We start from the raw sequence: 20,405 nt of genomic DNA, 5'->3' as shown, positions 1-20,405 counted from the left end.
TGCCCAGATTGCTCACAGGAGTCAGAGGCAGTCTCCCTGGTTAGTCAGTGGGTACGTAGCTTGACCATCCTGTGAGGTACCAGGGCTGAGGGAAAGACTTGGAGAAGGGTTCCCAAAGATAAGGAGGCCAAGAGTTCCTACTTTCACCCCAGCTCAACGCCCATCCCCGAATTGGCATTTGACATTTTTAGGAGGCCAGATAAAAGGGTCAGCCTGTCCTTTCAATTGACACTCTGAATTGATACATCTCATCTTATGTCATGACTGCCTAATTTGAAAAAACACAGGTGAACTCTGAGATCCCTCAAAAAACTGGTAGTAGTAGGTGCTTTGCACCTAAAGTTTCTGATTGCAGAAGCCATTGGAACCTGGGAGTGAATCTACCCCCATTGTGTTTTAGAGCGAAGTGAATGCTGATTGAGTTGTCAAGTGATTACCTCCTCAAATTAGATATTGAGATTTGTGTTTTGATTATTATTCAGTGCAGCAATAGTGTCTAGAAGTAGCTTAATGTAGTGGTATGGAAATTGCAGTTGCAGTGGCACTGACCTTGTCATTTGTGTATAGAAATGACCTTTCTGAATTTTTGTTAGCGCATTTAAGATTTATTTTGGCATTGTATGTTTGTTTTTCTTTTCTGGGATTTCTCAACATTGCAAGGAAAAGTTTGGTACAGTTTTTTTTTAAAGTACCTCAAAGCACTCCTTTCTAAATAATTAAATAAATTATATGGAATAATTGCAAAGTCCTTCCTCTTTTGTGATAAATATCTACTTCTTGATAAAAAGTTAGAAAATTCTGTGTGTAGTAGACTTGAGTATTACATTGTACACCTATTACCCTACTGGGGCTTCACTTCAAAAAGGGACATGGAATCTTAAAGTCATTATTCTGTATATTTTTATGAAGGTGCTGTCTCTGTTAATGTGAAGCCTAGAAAACCTTTGTCTTACATAAATAGTGTTTCTTAAAGGAAAAGAAAACATATTTTGTTTCTGAGCCCCACCTTTGCTGTTCTCCCATGTTCTCATTTACAAATTCAAATTCAGATTTCTAAGGAATCTGTAGTCTTTTAGTCTAGGTCCTTTCAACTCTGTACCTTTGGAATCTGAAATTGATGGAACTCTGTAATAATTTTTTCAAAGCAATATGTAGGTGGTGTTGGCTAGTCCCATTGTTGACTAACAGATTTGTGTGTGTATCTTCCAAACACCACTTAAACTGCTCTGAGTATATCAGTATTTTGAGAGAATTAATGATTATGCAATGACTTGAATACGTTTTAGAATGAAGTTTCTAAGTCAAACTTGGAGTCCATTTTAGAGATTAGATTAAGTAAAGAGCTTTATTTTATTCTTATTAATTTGAATGGCCATTTCAATGAGCTATTACATTTACAGGCAAATGTATTAAGCAATAGCTCTTATTGTTGGTGAATGCAGTGGGTGTGAATGCAAGTTTTGCATCCCAAGCAAACGACAAGTATTCATAATGCATTTAGTAACACCAAGTATTGCAAATTTGACTGATGAGGCTGTTGCTTTGCTAGGCTGAAATAATGGTTTATATGTTATCAGGGTACTAGTCAAACATTACTGAAACTACATCTCTTGTTAAGATTACTAGGTGACAAAGGGACCCAGCTAGATATTGCTAGACTGAAATATTTAGGATCAGTAGATGGAGCCTAGGAATCCATAGTCCTAGATGGAGAAAAACATGGTTGATAGAAATTGCCCAAGACCAAGGCATTAAATCAAATGAACTCGAAAGTATTTGTTTCACTAACAGAATGACTGAAGAGGAGACAGTCTGAGCTGGTGTGATAACCTACCAGAGTCTAAATTCTCCAGTCAAAATAACCATTTAACTTTTATGACTGTGAATCTGTCTAGAGCAGTGGTTCACATATCACTTGCTGGCAGTACTACATGGTGTTGGCTTTCTGCTGTTTTATTTTTAGTTTCTTTTAATGTGATTCCATAATTTCATTTTTCTATATAAGCAATTTCTGTAGTTGCCCCAGGAATGTGGTTTGCCCACCTGATCATTATAAGTTGGAGAGGCGATGGTCCACAGAAGTCTTTCTATGAAGATAGGGTGCATCATATGATAAATCTTTGACAGCTCTTGTAGAAAGTGGGGTAGAAAACAGATTTATTGATTCCACTGTAGGGCTGTTTCCAGTGCTTGTAGAAAGTGGAAAGGAATTCACAAGAGGGCAAGGAGAGACATTTGAGACGATGGACACTAGGATGATCGCGGCACTTGGCTGGGTAGAGTTTGGGCCGGGTGCTCTGGTTGAGGGGAGCACCAGAATGGCATGGAGTTTGGGATGAGATCCCTTGGTCTATTAGGAAGATGTGGCCAGAGTGCTGGGTTTCTTTGAGAGGTCTGAAGATAGGGATTGAGCCTTTGCTGTTTAGAGGTCAGGATGAAAGTGGGTTTGGGTAAGAGTAGGATCATCCCCTGTATGTTAGAGTACTGTCCTAATTAAGAATGTAATCGTGGTCATAAAGTTGTTACTTATATTTGCATTTAATAACAATAGATAACAGTGTCTCTTGAGATCACTTCAGTCAAAGACACAAATACTGTGGTTTTAAAAACAGAGAAACAACACAGCACAATAGGTGTCCAGTGCTGTGCTGGAGCATGAGGATGTCAGCATGCTTATGCACATCATCTAGGAGGTAAGCAGAATTCATAGCTGAAGGCTAGAAAACAGCAACAAATAAGTTGTTTTGTTTTCCTTATATCAGAGAGAGTTTTTGGGCAGGGGAGGTTATGTTTTGGGGTTTTTTTTAAATGGGAATATTGGCAAAAGGAAGGATAGGCTCCCTTGCAGTAAGATAACTATGTAGGGGAGGGTTAAGGGAGCATGAGTGCTGGGGAGGAGAGGGGATCGCTTGGTACAAGAACTCTGGCTGAGGAGCAATAATTTGGGTTGCTGCTGGGTAATGGAGCGGGAAGGCATAGCTCAATGAACTCTGGTTAGAAGCAGGGAGGAACTAGTCATCAGAGACTGATTTGAAATGGAAAATAGGTTCAGCCATTGCAGGAGAGAGAAGTGACTGGAGGGCACTGGGAATTTCGGCTGCGAGAGAATGGCTTAATTTTTGCCAGTCCCTTCACTGTGCTATCTAGAATAATGCCTGTTCCAAGCCAGTACTACTCATCACATGCAGGAGCATGATCCTGTGCTCTGAAATAATCTCTGCCTATTAGCATGAGAGCTATGTTTCAGAACACTTAAAGCAGGATTTAAGCCTTATCTATGTGGCTGTAAATTACCAGGGTGCTAGAATTGCATTACATATTTTGTTAACTTTAAGGGCATTCCACTTTGCTCAAAAACAAACAAACAAACAAACATTAAAAAATATATTGGTCTCTTGAAAGTAATCATCTAGCAATAGGTTCACAAATTGCAGGTTATAATCTGTTACATTTTTAAAAAAACGGTCAGAAATCTGGAAATCAGAATGATTTGGAAGCCTCCAATTGCATTCAGAATCAGTATAATACTAAGCAATCAGTAATATTACTGATATAAAACTATACTACACCAAAAGCAGAGAGCAATCGTATCACCCTGCTATGTGTAGAATTCCTCAATGCAAGGAAGTTCACAAACATTTCACTCTGGACAGTTTATTTGGAGAAGAAGCCAAGTGGCAAATAGTGAACAGCTTTCAAATATGTCCAATCTCTAATCAATATCTTCAGTTCTAGTCTGGAATGAAGAAATTTAAAACAGAGGTGGTGGCTTTTTAAAAAAACTACAGAAACCCTTTGATGCTGTGTGGGTCAGGAACATTATTATTTGTATTAACCCACAGGGAGAATCTTGAGATCTTAAGTCAATAGGGTGACCAGATAGCAAGAGTGAAAAATCGGGACGGGGTGGGGGGTAATAGGTGCCTATATAAGAAAAAGCCTCAAATATCAGGACTGTCTCTATAAAATCGGTACAGCTGGTCACCCTACAAGTCAAATATAAAATGTATACATATTTTCTTTGTGTTGCTAGTTGTCCATCTGATCCCTTAAATTAGTATATTGCACATTAAGAAATACATAACCTGTAATGTAGCAATATCACCCCAGTTCATAACAAACAAGGAGTACACTGATACTTCCCCATTTTCGTATTGGTGTTGAAACTGACATTTTTCTTGGTGAATTTATTCATCTGATCCATAAAATGCAAAAGACACCTGTAAATAGCAAAGGGCAATTTGGTCTGTTTCTTTGATATGTTGTTTGAAGTGTGTTTTATGGATCCAGTAATTTAAGGGTGGGCGGTGGAAGTAATGTCATTTGGGAATAGATATTGGAAGGACACTAAATGTATATTTTAACTGAATTACGACAATATTTTGTTTTATAAAATACTTCTCACTGTGCCTCATATGCATGTGATGTATGATATTGCAAGCCTGAATTTGTGCGTCTCCACATTATTTCAATCATTACAACTGTTTTGTACATTGCTTACAGTGTGAAAAATAACATCGGTAATTATAGATGTGCGGTTACCTCTGATTATTTCTCTGTTGCTTCCCAGCGAAAATTTGACTTCACATAAATAATTATCCTTTCATCCATTGTCTTGATGTTTGCAAAATTAGGGTTAGGACAAGACCTATTTACTGGAATTGTATATTATAATTTTTGATGCAGTGGTTTACACTTGAATGACGTGTTGCATGTATATAAAACAACAATTGATCTAAAAATGACCCAAAATTTGCTCTAGAATGTGTGTGTGTGTGTGTGTGTGTGTGTGTGTGTGTACACCAGGCCTGCACAACATGCGGCCCAGGGGCCTCTTTCGGCCCACGTGGGTTCACTGTGCGGCCCGCGGGGGTGAGTAGGTGGGCTCACTGTGTGGTCTTGGGGGATGAGTAGGCAAGCAGCGGGTGAGGGAGGGGGGCTGAAGAGATGGGTGGGCAGTGGCAGGGGGTGAGGAGGCAAACCAGTGGGGCGAAGGGCTGAGGAGGCGAGCGGGCGGGCAGTGGTGGTGGGCGGGCAGTGACGGGGGCTGAGTAAGTGAGCTTGGGAGGTGGGAGGCTGAGGAGGCGAGCGAGGAGTCAGTGGCTGACCTGTTCTACTGATCTGGTCTGGCCCCCAGCCCCTCTCCAACGGTTGAGGCTGACTGGAGGTGCTGCCTTCCACGCCTTCCTCATACACCTCATTCATTCAACAGGCAATTGATTACAAAGTTGGGGGAAGATCTTATTCTACTTCTAGCAAAAAGACATTTTTCTTTTACCTTAATTATAGTACCTTAGGGGCCCACTATAACATATTACCAAGGTTCAATACTGCTGTTTCGGTGGGGCAGCGCTGGGGAAAGAGAGTTTGTTTCCGCGGGGTGGGCGGGTGGTGCTGGGGGGGTATTTCAGGGAGGCTGGGCGGCACTGGGGGGGTGGTGTTGTGTTTCGGGGGTGGTTTGGCAGTGCTGGTGGGGAGGAGGCGGGGGGATTCGGCCCTCAGCTGTTTTCTTTGGAGGAATATGGCCCTTGACGTTTTACGAGTTGTGCAGGCCTGGTGTACACTATACTCATCACTTGAGGTCCCTCTAACCCAAGGGTCCCCAACACGGTGCCAGCAGGCGCCATTTCTGTGGCGATGCCTCTTGATGACGCTGCTTGCTGCCGACAAGTGATGTCATTGAGAGGCGTCGCCGTCGAAATGCCGCTGAAATTCGGCTGATGCTCAACCGCCGCTACAGTCCTTCGTCTGGCGCTCGCCAGACAAAAAGGTTGGGGACCACTGCTCTAACCACTTACACGTGTTGGGTGGACTGCATGGCTGCTCCTTGGTAGAATCTTGTTGTGTATTTTGAGACACTGCAGTCTGTAGAGCTGCTGATGGCCAGTTCAGGGCATAGCATAGGTTAGCAGCGTTAGGAGCCTTCTATGCCAGCTGGGGATCAGCCATGCTCCCTCACCTTGGTATGCCTGCTGTATCACTCAGTGATTCCCCTTCTCTGAGCAATCCCCTTAGTGTCACAGCTAGTGCAGTTATCACATTAATTCCTGTATTGAGGATTCAGACCTAAAGGCCTTTCTGGTAGGATTAACATTGCTAAAGGAATCCTTTGTTTTCTGGTGCAACATGGGTAGTGCTGCTGCATCTTGTGCATGAAAATTATGCTTTTCCAGCGGGATACCTCAAGACATCTCTTTCCTTGAAGAGGGAATGTTACCAGTAGGACTGTCTCAAAATCTGCCTTCCAAAGCGGAAGTACCACTGACCAGAGCTAATCTGAGTATCCTGCTATCTGAAGGGTAGTCATAGAGTCACAGAGTTTAAGGCCAGAAGGGACCACCAGATCATCCAGTTTGACTTCCTGTATGTCACAGGTCTCTAACACCACCCAGTACCCACACACTAAACTGAACAACCCAAATTAAACCAAAGTATTACAACCCACAGGAGGTTAAATTGTTGTGTCACAGGCAGAGAACAGTTGGACCAAGGTGCACCAATACCCAAGAACTCTGCAATGGCAAATAAATGATTACATCAGATATACCTAGATATTCCTGGCACGTGACCTGTATCCTGTACTGCAGAGGAAGGCAAAGATATTGCAATTCCAATTTTAGCTGCAGAGATTGCACAGCTCTAATACAGATATAGACATACTCAAAAATCCTGCAGATCTGATGGGAAATAAGCCAGAGGCTTTTCTTGGGAGCAAATAGATGAAATGTGTAGTGGATCAGAAAGTTCCTGGAAGTCTTTTGTTTGGGGTTTGCGAGGGTAGCTGAAATAACCTTTTTTTTCTCACATGGAGAGTTATGGCATTATGTCCTTATTGATAATGTATTTAGGAAAATTATGAAAAGAATAAAATATTGAAACAACCATTACAAGGAAATTATAATGCCTGTTGGTTATTTTTTTCTCTCAAATAATGTCATTGACAAAATTTTAAATTCCACAAAGAGACATACAGTTGTCTCCATGGGAAGAATATATGACCATGCATTTATACATTTGATCATGTAAACAGCATTAGTTAAGATTTTCAAAAAGAGATGCCTGTAGTTAGGTAGTAACTCCATCTTTACACACCTAAATAAATGATCTGTTGAGTGTGTAGCAGTTTGCACTGATGCGCTCATGGGATTCACTGGAAGCTCACAATTTGTGAAAATCAGGATACTTACTGGCTAAAGATGAATTTAAGAGTTTAACTTCAGGTGCTCATTCCTGAAAATCTTGGCAGATGTTTATAGAAGGTTTACATAGGAAAAAAAGATGCAATAAGGAGGGCTAAACATAAAATTGTGCAACAGAAAGTAAATAACACTTAAAAATTATGGGGGTATAATATAGGCCTTCATTGGCATGACTGAAGTTGGGAGACTTGGATCACTCTAGGGCAGTGGTTCTCAAACCTACAGTGGGTCGCGACCCTGTTTTAGTGGGGTTGCCAGGGCCGGCTTAGACTCGCTGGAGCCCGGGGCCAAAGCCCAAGGGCTTCAGCTCTGGGGGCAGGGCTCAGGTTACTGGGGAAGTGGAGCTTTGGCTTTCCCCCAGCCCCAGGGTGGCAGGCATTGGGCAGGCTCAGGCTTCCGGTTGCCCTCCTGGGGTCCTGTAGCAATTTTTGTTGTTAGAAGGGGGCCGCGGTGCAATGAAGTTTGAGAACCCCTGCTCTAGGGTAAAGAGGAAGAAGTGGCCCATGGGTGGACAAATGTGAAATAAATACTAAAGACTTATTGTAATTTGTGAATTTCTCCTTTGCGCAAATGCAATGTTTTTCCACGGCTAGGATGTATGATGGGGTCACATGTTTCATGACAAAATTACTGGAAAAAGAGATAAAATTAATACTTTGTCATGGTAATGATTCACCATTTGTTTACATGTGATTTGCCTCTACAGGATGCTGAAGGACGATTTTGGTCAAAACATTTCACATTCAGTGCTTTTGAAATCTGTATTTTCCTTAACCAACTATTTAAAAGATGAAAGCTTTTGGTGCAAGTAAAAACAATATAACTCTTCTATAAAATGTTTCAAATGATATCCAAATAAAATCATATATGTAACAACACACACAAAAGTAATGTTAAAAGGAGGTTATTAAAGTTGCAAAGTCAAGACTTCAAAAGGGAGGAAAATGCCAGAATTAATGTTGCTTGTGCAACGTGAATTCAGTTCCTTTGCGCATGTGAGTCATGAACTGGTCTTTGATCACTTTCTGTTTTTTTTCCCCACAGTGCACATGCTGGACAGTGCTCACTCAATATTTTGTTTTCTCATTGTTCAGTGTGTTGCCCCATGATGTTACCCCAAAAACAGATGTAGGGTACCTCTAGATTAGCTCATCTATTGCCCCCTCCTGGGTTTATTAAGGGTTCCCTCAAAACAGACTACTTATTAAACAATCTGTTCTCCTAAGGTATGGGTCTCCAGGGTGCCTAAAGAAGTACCTGGAGGACACAGATACAGCCTTCCGATAAATGATTGACCCAAAACAAGGCACTTTTTCTTGGTGCAAACAACAATCCCTGATACAATAATAATCTAAAACACAAATCCAGCAAGTTATAGAGCACCTCAAACCACAATAACAGACAGATTATTCTAAGAGGAACACTACGCTATACTTCACTATGATTGTAACTGACAGGCTTACTCTGCTGACTTTGATGTCTTCTCCTTCCATGTCCCAGTCTGTGTCTCTGTGTTCCAGTGGCAGGGCAGGGCTCCTACTGCTGCTGGCTGCTTCTTCACTGTCAGCTCCTGTCAGCTTCTAACCCCTCTGCTGCCCACTGACACACCGACTTTTATACTGTCTTGTCAGAACTTCTGGAGACTTCTGCTAATGTCTTCCTGTCGGATCTTTCTTGTGCATGACAACTGCCAACTTTCCAGTCATTCCAAATGGTCAGTTCTATTTTTAGCCTACAACTGTTGTTTACCTCATAGATATGACCTACGACCTTCCCCTACTTTGGTTTTCCTGCTAATTTTATTTTTAGTGTTATGTGACCTGCAGCTTCTAATGGTGGAGTGACTCTTGCTTATTCAAAATGGAAGCCAGAAATAAAAAATGGAGTCTGGGGAATTTCTCTTGTATCAATGCCTTGTTTACTGCACAATATTCAAATTCTGAAGACAGAATTATTAATTTCCTCCTGTACTTCCCTGTGACACACATACTGTAGTATCAGAGTGCTTCAGAAATATTAATTAATTCATCTTCACAAAAATCTTGGGAGAGGAGAAGAATATTGTTACCTCCATTTTACAGGTGGAAAACTGAGGCATGGAAGGATTGAGGTAAAAAGTTTCCACTCATTTCAGGTGCCAAAGTTGAGGCCTAGTATAGAGCTGGTCAGAGAAATTGTGAGGAAACATCTTTTCATTAGTATTTGTCAATGTTTTTAAATGGCGATGGGCTACTATGTCTTTCGTGGGAAGTATACCTTGTAGACCATCTCCAAGCAAAGTCTACGGCTCTGGTGCAGCCTGGATTGCCCTGAAGCCCAGGCTCCATTCCCCTTTGCAGACAATTACATTTTTTTGTCTTGTTCCTAATCAGAATGAAACCAAATTTCAAAGTATCAACTGATAGCAATGGTAGGTTGTCTTCCTCTCTGTGGAGCGGCACCAGCAGGAAATGAGACACTTAGCCAGCAGATTTCACAACTATTTGCTGACAGTAGGGGAATGGGGAACCTTTTGAATCATGGGTTCCATTCCAGGCTTTGGAGGTGAGTGTGTTGTTGTGGTCCTTCGGCCCATTCCCCCTAAGATTAACAGCCTCTGCCTTGTCCCCGTCAGCGTGTCCCAGTCTTGTCTCACCCCACTTCTAGTGCTTTGTCTCAGTCCCATGCTCTTTATTTAACCATTCCCACTGCCCTCTGTTCAGTCTTTCATCGCAGTCTGTCTTCAGCTCCTTATCTGATCTCAGTCTCCCCCCCAACTACATGCCTGCTGGCTCTCAGTCCCCCTCTATTTTTCTCTCCCCAGCTCCCAGTTTCTCCCTGTCTCCTGCCCTCAGTCCCAGTTTCCATCCTTCCTCCTCCCAGGGTTCTTTCCCCAATCTCTCCCCCTCCCCATTTAGATCTGGTTCTTGTCCAGTCTGCATTTGAATCAGTCAGCTTCCTTCTCCACCCTACCTGCTTCCTCCCACACCCTTACCTCAGCAGGGCGGAGTTGTGGTCAACAGGAGCACAGGAGAGACTGTTTTAAGTTCAGGTTTCCAGACCTGGACCTGGTATGGCCCACAGCAGCCCAGAGCTGCAGTTAGAGCATGTTCAGTGCAGATGGAATCTTTGGGGAATGTAGCTGTTAAAATCTAAGTAGTCTCTCCTGGGCATGTAGGAATTTGCCATTTTTCAAAGGCTGGTAACTGTGCCAGATTTTGATATATTTTCATGGGGACGGTAAAAGGCACATCCCTGACACAAAGGTTACCCCGTGCCAAATTTCACATACCTCCTCCAGTGCATGGGAGTGCTGGAACTTTTAGAGGAAAAGGTTGCCAAAATATTTTTTAACATAGACAAAATAATATACTTTTTCCTAGCCCTGTTCTCAGAAATGCCTGAATCTTTTTGTCCAAAATTAAAAAAAAAAATCAGCCTGAGGAAGTCAACCAAAAATAAGGACTTATAATGGGAAGTGTCAGGCAACCTTAAAAATAGACAGCACTATCAGTCCCACCTGTAATATATAATTAAAAAGTATAATATATAATTAAAAATAACATAGTAAGGAATTGCCAAACTGTGTACCTATTTGTTTTCCTTTGAAGTTGTAATTTTAGCTTTGTATATATTCTAGCAATGCCGTACCATGTTCTCTGTTGTCCGTATGCATTTTATTTGTCTATAGAAGTCTTTTTAAGGAATACGGACAATAACTCCTCCATTTCTTCAAATTCAGTGTGGAAAAGACAGTGAGATTAAACACTGTCATATTCTTTACAGTCAGTTCCCACAATCCTGTTTTGCCCACACTGTTCCCCTTGCAAACCTGTCTTTTTGATGATGCCTTTTCAGTGCATTATTTCCTGAAAACAGAAAGCACAAGCAAATTCATGGTAATTCTCATCCTATAACTATACCAGAGGTCGGCAACCTTTCAGAAGTGCTGTGCCGAGTCTTCATTCATTCACTCTAATTTAAGGTATCGCGTGCCGGTCATACATTTGAACGTTCTTAGAAGGTCTCTTTCTATAAGTCTATAATATATAACTAAACTATTGTTGTATGTAAAGTAAATAAGGTTTTTAAAATGTTTAAGAAGCTTCATTTAAAATTAAATTAAATGCAGAGCCCCCTAGACTGGTGGCCAGGACCCAGGCACTATGAGTGCCACTGAAAATCACCTGTGCCATAGGTTGCCTACTCCTGAACTATACCAATCAGCAATTATTCACTCTTGGAGTCTGCCTGCGTGTGGGTTTAATGGGAACTTCCTTAGCTGAAAATGTGAAACTGTTTTTACCAGCAATGAGGGGTAGGGAATATTATGTCAGTTCTAAGCTACTCTACTTAGGCTGTCTCCAGTGCTCCAAGATGCAGGTTTATTTTCCACCATGGCTAGTGCAGGCCTTCTCATGGAATCACTGACCATTATAGGGCTGAATGTATACAAACTACATACATTATAGGACTGATGTATTATTACATTATAGGTCTAATGTATACAAACAATATTCTTATCAGCAATCCGGTTTCAGTTTAATTGGCTTTTTCATAACATTTTGTATTGTTCCACTGATGCCCTAAAACGGGGTTGTCAGCTACATTTTTTTGTTGATACTGCCCTACTATCAACATGTATCTTTCTGCTTCTTTTTGTGCAGTCTGACTCTTAAAATCACTGTCAAATATCTGGGGGGTTGAGCTCTCTTCTCTCTGTGCTACTATTTGGTCTGAAGGCTGGATTGGTGCCAGCATGCCCTCCGTTTTCTAGGTGCTTATACTGTGTCCATCACATCTTCTTTATCCCACTTCATTTGGGTATTTTTGTGACACGTGGTCTTGGTCCTTAAGCATCCTGTTGACACAACCTGATGCCCATCAATCATACATATTGTCTGGTGTTGTTCTTTCCATTATCTGTTTAAAGAATAGAGGAGACAGGCCCAGTGAACCCACCTTCAAAGGACACAGACCACTCCACAGGTATCTGCTTCTTTGGTCTCTGTGTGGAGGCTAAGAGGTTTTCTACACCTTGCAAATATGTGAACAAAGTACTGATAGTTAGAATACTTTTCTCTCACAGATGCCAGAGTGCCACATAGCAAAGTACTGTTTTGGAAATGGAAAAACTGTGTTGTTGTCTGGTTCATACTTGTGCTTATGAACCATGACCCATTTAAATCAGTGTTTGTAGTAGATTTACCTCTCATAGATTAAGTCTTGGATTGACCTTAGAGCTTGGAGCCTGCCAGGTTATAGCAGTGCTGGTTACAATCAGACAGCCGTTTAGTCATAGGTCTCTTGGTAACAGCAGAACCTATTGAATTAATGTCAAATGAAATAAAAAGCTGAGTTGATTTTTTTAAGGGCTTTAGTCCAGTCCAGATGAAATCTAGAAACCTTTTCAAATCAACCCTGTATGAAAGATTTTGTGAGGAAGGACTTCTGAGTTTTTAAGGATGTTGGCAGAGTAATTTATTGATCAAAGTGGAATAATTAGGGCTGCAGATTTTATCAAGAATAATGGAGCAGTCGTGGTAAATTTAGTAAAAGTCAGAGGTTTAGGGGGAAATGGTGTGTAAAGTCATGGGAGCACCATTTAAAGGGTGTGTGTGTGTGCGTGTGTGGTGACCATGCTGGGGGAAAGTTGGGTCCTGCCCCTTGGGGGAGGGGAAGCCTGGAGGGGGCTGGAGCAGTGTCTCCAAAGTGCCAGTTCCTCACTCCAGTTATTGCAGCCTGGCAATGGGGTCGTAGCACTGCTCAGGCTTGGAAACGAATTCCAGATACTCCCTTAGTGCCATCTGATTTTTGAACAATTTGATATAAAGTAGATCAGTGGTTCTCAAACGTTTTTTTTCCGCGGACCACTTGAAAATTGCTGAGGATCTCAACAGACCACTTAATGATTTTTTCAAATGTTGTTTGTACCATTAGCTAACTATTGTAAGTGTTTTGGAGAAAAGCACTATATATATATATTTTTTTAAAAAAAATAAAGTTTCTTTGTTCTACAAATAAAAGCACACAACTAATATTTTAATATCAGTAACGTGATGGATGTGCCCTCTCTCCCCTGCTGTGGCAGCCCCCACGCTGGGGCTGGGAAGGAGGGGCTCTCTCCCCTGCCACAGCAGCCACAGAGCTGAGGCTGGGAAGGAGGGCGGTCTCTCCCCTGCAGCTACAGCCTTGCAGCTGGGGAAAGTCGCCTCTTTCTCTGGCTGCCGCAGCCCTACACATCCCAAATTCCCTCCATCCCCTCTTATTACCTCACTTCCCCCTCCCACCTACCCCCTATTCCCCACCAAGGCCACCACCTTACCTTACATGTGCGTCTTCTCCAGGGTCCAGGCACCTAATTAATGAAGCTACGTTTGCACGGCTCCATTAATTAGGTGGGTGGCCCTTCATTCTCTCGTGTGCAGCTGCCCAGGTGCGCACCTTAGAGGGAATTATCAGCAGGCCACCTGAATGGAGCTTGCAGACTCCTGGTGGTCCACGGACCACAGTTTGAGAACCTCTGAAGTAGATCATATCCCTTTCTTACCATCCATTTATAGTACTGTGCCATCTACTTCAGCTATGTCCAGTAAGTGAATCTACAGCACCTGCTGATCACCTGTGTCAAAGACTACAGAGAGAATGAGTAGGATGAACACTTAAATGTGGCCTCTGTCAATTGCCATGAGGAGTTCATATTTTCATGCTAACAGAGTTGTTACCTGTGGTATGCCCTGGGCAGAACCTAACTGCAAAGTATCCAGGATATTGGTAGATTTGGCATGTTGTTGGAATTTAGTTATTGTTTTTTCAAGTATTTTATCTGCAAATGGGAGAGAAGAAATAAAGCAAGATTTGGAGAGGTTGTCTGCTTCTAGTGGTGTTTCAGTTTTAGGGTTTTTTTTAGGAGGATTGGGCAAACTAATGCATTTTGAAGGCGTTTGGCTGATAATTTCCATTTGCAGAGATCATGATTATTTTACTGGCCTTCACCAATCAGGAGGGGCAAAATCCTGAGATGTCCAGTGTGTGGATTGAATTAAATATACAACGTTCTCCAAGTAGCTAGCAATTCTAGGTTTTTCATGTTTTAATTGGTTTCTATCTTATACCAAGTTTCCATGATGCACTGTATCTAAAAGGAAAGGAGGCATTCTAGCCTACTTTTGAAGCACCTAACTCCAAAACTTAAAAGGTACGAGAGGGCATAGGGGAAGATAAGGTAAAGTTGGAATGGCAGTACTACTGAGAGTTAATTGATGTTAATGCTTTGGTTCTTTCTTACACTTTGAATAAATGTCTCCTTGCCTACAAGTGGTATATTGAGTCTGACTTTCTTATTCAGTTAGGAATCCCAGAAATTACTTTTGTGGAATCATCAATCTCTTATTTTCAATTATCTAAGATCTCAAGGATTTAAACAGATGGGTTGTCAGATTCCAGTTAAGCTTTATTGCTTTCTGAGAAGGAGCAGCAATTAAGATATTGTCTAGGGGAGATTAACACTTCCAGGTCCTGGGCTTCTCAGAATTCTTACTATGGAATGTTTGGCTGTACACAGGCCAAAAATAATGCCTTGTCATTGATATAAACAAACTGAACCAAAGAGCCTAACGAATATAGTATCATTTGGGTGAATAAATCTTTGTAGAAAAGCAGCAATTTTATGAGATCTGATAGATCCGTCATAAACTTTCACCCTTAGGGAGTCCCGTCACAATGGTTTAACCTTAGATATATGTTTAAAAAGGATATATTTAATACATGTTGAAAGCCAACATAGGAATGTAAGACTGCAAACAAACAACTCAGTCCTGGGAGTATTCAGAAATAGAGAAATATTTATAAATAGGGCCCTACCAAATTCACGGCCATGAAAAACATGTCATGGACCAGTAAAATCTGGTCCTGTGTGCGCTTATACCCTATATTATACCGATTTAATGGGGGAGACCAGCATTTCTAAAATTGGGGGTCCTGACCCATAAGGAAATTGCAGGTGGTCACAAGGTTATTTTAGAGGGGATCATGGTACTGCCACTCCTGGGCGATTGGAGAGCAGCGGCTGTTGGCCAGGTGCCCAGCTCTGAAGGCAGCGCCCTGCCAGCAGCAATGCAGAAGTAAAGGTGGCAATACCATACCATGCCACCCTTACTTCTGTGCTGCTGCCTTCAGAGCTGGGTGGCCAGAGAGTGGCAGCTGATGACTGAGGGCCCAGCTCTGCAGGCAGCAGTGCAGAAGTAAGGGTGGCAACACCATACCATGCCATGCTTACTTCTGTGCTGCTGCTGGTGTCAGCTCTGCCTTCAGAGCTGGGCTCCCGACCAGCAGCCACCGCTTTCCAGCTGAAGGCAGCGCTGCCCCCGCCAACAGCGCAGTAGTAAGGGTAGCACTACCACAATCACCCTACAATAACCTTGCAACCCCCTCCCCCACTCATTTTTGGGTCAGGACCCCTACAATTACAACACTGTGAAATTTCAGATTTAAATAGCTGAAATCATGACATTTACTATTTTAAAAATCCCATGACTGTGAAATTGACCAAAATCGACTGTGAATTTGGTAGGGCCCTATTTATAAAGTCCCAGCTCTTGAGGCTTGAATTACCTATAAATTCATGAAACTGTGCACCAATTTAATTTTTTTTATGTCTATATGACAATTTTAGTCTCCATTCAGTCCATTTTTAAAAATCAGTTCTGGATGACTTATGAACCTCAGTTTACTAAAACACTGAGGTTTCCCTTGTTCCCTATTGCGTGGAGAAAGGTAAAGTAATAAAGATTTACAGACAATAGAAATTCAGAGACTCCAGAATGGAAACACTTATTTCTCGATGGATAGGGAAGGGAATATATCTATATAAATATTTGGCCAAATATCCTGGAATTTAGATTGTAAAAATAAAGGCCATACTTGGAAATAGTTGCATCTTTGTATGAAAGCAGTGGTATAAGTACAGCCCAGTAAATCAGTGCCCTCCAAGTCCGTGTTTTAGGTGGTGTCAGTGCTGCATCATGACAGAAGCTGCAGTATCCCAATCTGATTAACTAGCAATGTGCTGGATTTTCAAGTTTAAACAGAAAACCTGGATAACATTGTGAACAGCTTTTGTTTTTAAGCTTAGAAACCTTGGGAATAGTCTTATCTTGTTTTGTTTTTCCTAGAAGTCTCTTTGGAGGTCTCAGATTTGTATTGTGAACTATCTCAGTCCTTAAATCAAAGGGCAACGGTGGGTGAACAAACAGATCCTTTCTTTCAACTTTTTATAGCACATTTGAATTAAATATGAATAAACAAAAACAAAAGAAAAATGCTGTTTTAAACTGTCAAACTCATTTTTCTTAGTTAATCAAGCTTTACTTGCTCGAGATCTGTGATATCTTCTTACTAACTTTCCACTGTGGCTTCCAGAAAGAACAGAGCAGACAAGACCAGAATTTCTAATTTAAAAAAAATGAATGCAAAATAATAAATATCAGGCTTTTCAGCATTTTGTATCTGTCATGGATGTGGCACAAAACTCCCTTTTTCCCCCTCTGTATGTCTGACCAATGTTTCCAAAGAACATGTCTAAAGAACCAGTTATACAATCTCTAACTATTGATTCATGGTGGCCACACATATGCACATTTTCTGCTAAATTGCTGGGAAAACCCAAGTCATCTCACCTAATATTGTATTGGTCTCTACAAAAAAGAAAAGTTACCTTTTTAGCCATCAAGAACTTCATAAATTGCTTGTGGATGTTTGGTTTTGTTCTATGATATTCCAGAAATGGATTTTTAAATGGGAATGCTTAGCGTGTCAATGCCTTTATAGTTTTATGTTACCAGCTTCATTAAACCTGCTTTATGCTAACTGAAGGAAGGTCCTCGCCGCCACGTGTTGATTCACCCAATATAAAGAGTACCAATTTTAAAGCCTGTGTAGAGTGCAGACAATGACAATGCAAACTTTCATATGTTGACCAAGTACTTCAATCCTACCTTGGAGGGTCTCTGGAGGTGAGAAGACAGTTCAATTCCCACCATGTCTCTTTCCTTTATAGTATTGTAGAGGTTTTTCTGCTATGGACAAATTGGACTGAGGCTGCCAATTCACTGTACATAGGTCAGGCAACATCTGTCAGAAGGTTCTGACGTTAGGGAAGATATGAACCAGAGATGTTCAGTATTTTATTACTACAAGCCTGGATCATCCAGACCCCAGCCCATGATTTTTGGGGTATGAAAGGCTTTACCTGAGGTACATTTTTGTTTGTTTTTAAAGTAACTGTAGTGAATTGTAAATTTTCAAAGGAAATCCAGTATAAAAGTTTATGCTATTATTTCATCACAGTATCAAATAGTAGTATTTGTGGTTTAGGAAAAGCTGAAGGCCGGATTACAAAGTACTTACAAGGCACTTACATACACTCCTTACGAGAGAGAAGAGAGGGATGCACATACAGTTCCTGTCATTAATGATGGATTATATGCAAGTGCAAAAATCCTTAAACCAAAGATAATTATTTTATTATACTTTTTGAAATCTCAGTGCATAAAAATAGTTCTTACTTTAAATTATGTAAAAAGTTATTCCAACTTGTTAAATTATTTTTTCAAAGTATTCGAGCACTTCGGTGTCAAAAAATCTCAATTGCTAAATCTAAGCTGATTGATTTTTCTACCATGCAAAACATACACTTCACTGAAAACTAAGAAATTCAGAATCCTAAAATACTTCAGAAAAGGGTAGCGGGAGATTGATGGACTCAGTATCTGAGGAAAAATACTTTAATATTATGGGATCAAAATGAAAAGGGCAAATAAAGGCTTAGGTCAGCTTTTAAAATGAAATATTCTTCAGTTAAGACCCCACTCCTTCATGCTTCGATTTAATCTGTCAGGCCAAAAGGGCAAAGGTTCACATTATTGCTGGGAAGGGTACAAAATGCATGACATGGCAATTTGCTGACTTTCTCTGGATGAACCTAGACAAAGCTTGCATCTCTCTGCTTTTAGTCTCTGACAGTAGCCTTTAACACAGTTCTTATTGTTCAGTTTTTGGGTCACTGAAAGGCATTCATAAGGTATTTGTGATGTAGAAAGCACATGAAACTGTTTTCTAATTTGTCTTAATTACTTATCTCACTCAAATGGTTAATTCACTTTTGTATGTGTTAAGCAGTTTAGAAGAAGGTGTTTGTTCAAACATGAAATCTTTATAATTGCCAAAAATCATTATCTGCGCTTGTGGTTGAGTATAGCAACCCCCCTCAAAAAACCCTACAATATTTTTCGCCTCTTATTTAATTAGTCATTGCATAAGAGTCTGTGGGATTAACTAAATGTTTCCATATCTTTTTGGTAAGAAATGTTAGGCTTCTAGAATTTTCTTTTTTCTCTTAGGGGAAATATTTTGTCTTTCCAAAATCTATTCCTGCACAGTCATTTCCCTTGGTGACAGAGAGAGTAGATTAACTGTTTTTTTTTCTTTCACTGTTAAAATGTTGTAGACGTCAGTCAGTTTTCAAATTACAAAACAATGAGAGTATATAAAACTATTTCTCTTTCAAGTCACTGCATTGAATGTATGGTAAGGAGAGAAAATTCTGTCAGCATGTATGTAATTCTGAAATTCAGTTTTGTGTTTGCTTTGCCAAATCAGTTATTTCTCAGGCATGAGAGTTCTAAAACAGGCAATCTTTTGCAGCCCTGTGAAATATCATTATGGATATGCATAACTGCAACAGAGAATTGAATGCTATGGTGGCTAGAGTTATGGAGATTACTAATCAAAGCCCTAATCCTGCAGTTGGATCTGTGCAGACTTCAGTGACATTCCATGTAGCTGTAAGATCTGATTCCTGCACACCTGATAGCAGGATTGGGGCCCAAATCTATCCAAGGTACCTTTTAGATGCCAAAGCTTGCATCTCTTGTAGTTTGCCGTGTTATAGCTGTTCTGGTTCCAGGATCTGGGAGAGAAATCTTTTATTGGACCATCTTCTGTTAGTGGAAGGGACAAGCTTTCAAGCTTCACAGAGCTTTTCTTCAGATCTGGGGAAGGTAACTAGAGTAACTGAGCTAAATACATTTTGAGACAGATTGTTAAGCATAACGGGTTCACACGTGCTTTGGGAGACCACTTAAAATGAAGTGGGTAATTAATGATTAGCTGATAGTGTGTTATGAATTGTTGTAATACTAATGGACTGTAAAACCAGTGTCTGTTTAGTCGATAATTTTGAGTGTCTTGCAAGGTTATGAATTTAAATTCCCAAATTTATGTTTTGGAAGTGTTGTGCAGGTTTCCTTTGAGGAAAAGGCCTGATGGGTCAGATGTAAAGTGATCACCTTGCAAAAAGTGTTTACCCATGGGAGGGAGGATGTTTGTCTTTTATCGTTTTTCTGTGTGAGTTCATTCAAGAGCATAGTGAGTGTCTGGTTTCACCCACATAGTAGTTTTGGGGCATTTGGTATACTGAATGAGGTACATCACATGTTGGGAAGGCATGTGTAGGACCTATGGATCTTGAAAGATGGGTTGTGGGGGGTATTGATCATTACAGCAGCAGAGACATGTCTGCACGTTTTGCATATGGTGTTCTGGCAGGGTTTGGTGCTGGTTTGAGTTGATTTGTCCTGGTCTGTGGGGAGCTTGCCTCTCATGATGAGCTTAGCATTGTTGGGGGATTGATGGGACCATATCCTGAAAGAAATCTTTCCCCAACTCCCTCTCTAACCCTCAAACAAACCCCCAAACTCAACTCATCATCAAAAGTAAGTTCCCCAGAGACAGGACATAGCAACTCAAACCCTCAGTTTCCCACTTCATTTTAAGTGATCCCCTACAGCATGTATGAACCACTTACCTTCCCCAGATGTGAAGAAGAGCTCTATGAAGCTCATAAGTTTGTCCCTTCCACCAACAGAAGTTGGTCCAGTAAAAGATCTCACCTACTTTGTCTATCTCTTGTAACTCTAAAAAGAGAGGGGGGGGGGATAGGAAACATAATAGCTTTTAAATGTATTTAAATCTTAACTTTAAATAGTCTTCCATTATTACCAAAGTTTTTTTTGCAAGCATAAGTTTAGCATTAACAGAATTAATGTAAAGCTTTTAGAAATCTGTTTGCCTAGCAGTAAAGTTCAATAAAACTTTAGTTATCCTGACAAATGTCTTCAATGAGTTTAATTTTTTTGGAGAATAAAGGATGTAGAGACTGCTGGCAGC

At 40.8% G+C, this 20,405-nt stretch overlaps 1 protein-coding gene and 1 long non-coding RNA gene across 6 annotated transcripts in view; one reads left to right on the top strand and one right to left on the bottom strand.

The window, feature by feature from the left end:
- LOC123366127 overlaps nt 1-10,305 on the bottom strand; it is a 35,580-nt gene extending 25,275 nt beyond the window's left edge. The window contains exon 1 of one of the 3 annotated variants that reach the window (XR_006577937.1): nt 10,174-10,305. This is a non-coding gene — a long non-coding RNA (uncharacterized LOC123366127). Of the gene's footprint in view, nt 1-8,662; nt 8,868-10,173 lie in introns of those variants that run through there. The other 2 variants (XR_006577939.1, XR_006577938.1) reach the window with 2 other exon arrangements.
- The window catches only part of MACROD2 (mono-ADP ribosylhydrolase 2), a 1,343,640-nt gene that overhangs the window by 379,934 nt on the left and 943,301 nt on the right, over nt 1-20,405 (top strand). The gene's annotated exons all lie outside the window — the stretch shown is intronic.

This window comes from Mauremys mutica, chromosome 3 (genome assembly GCF_020497125.1).
Source record: "Mauremys mutica isolate MM-2020 ecotype Southern chromosome 3, ASM2049712v1, whole genome shotgun sequence".
NCBI classification, from domain to species: Eukaryota; Metazoa; Chordata; order Testudines; family Geoemydidae; genus Mauremys; species Mauremys mutica.
This window is presented reverse-complemented; position numbering and strand designations above follow the sequence as displayed.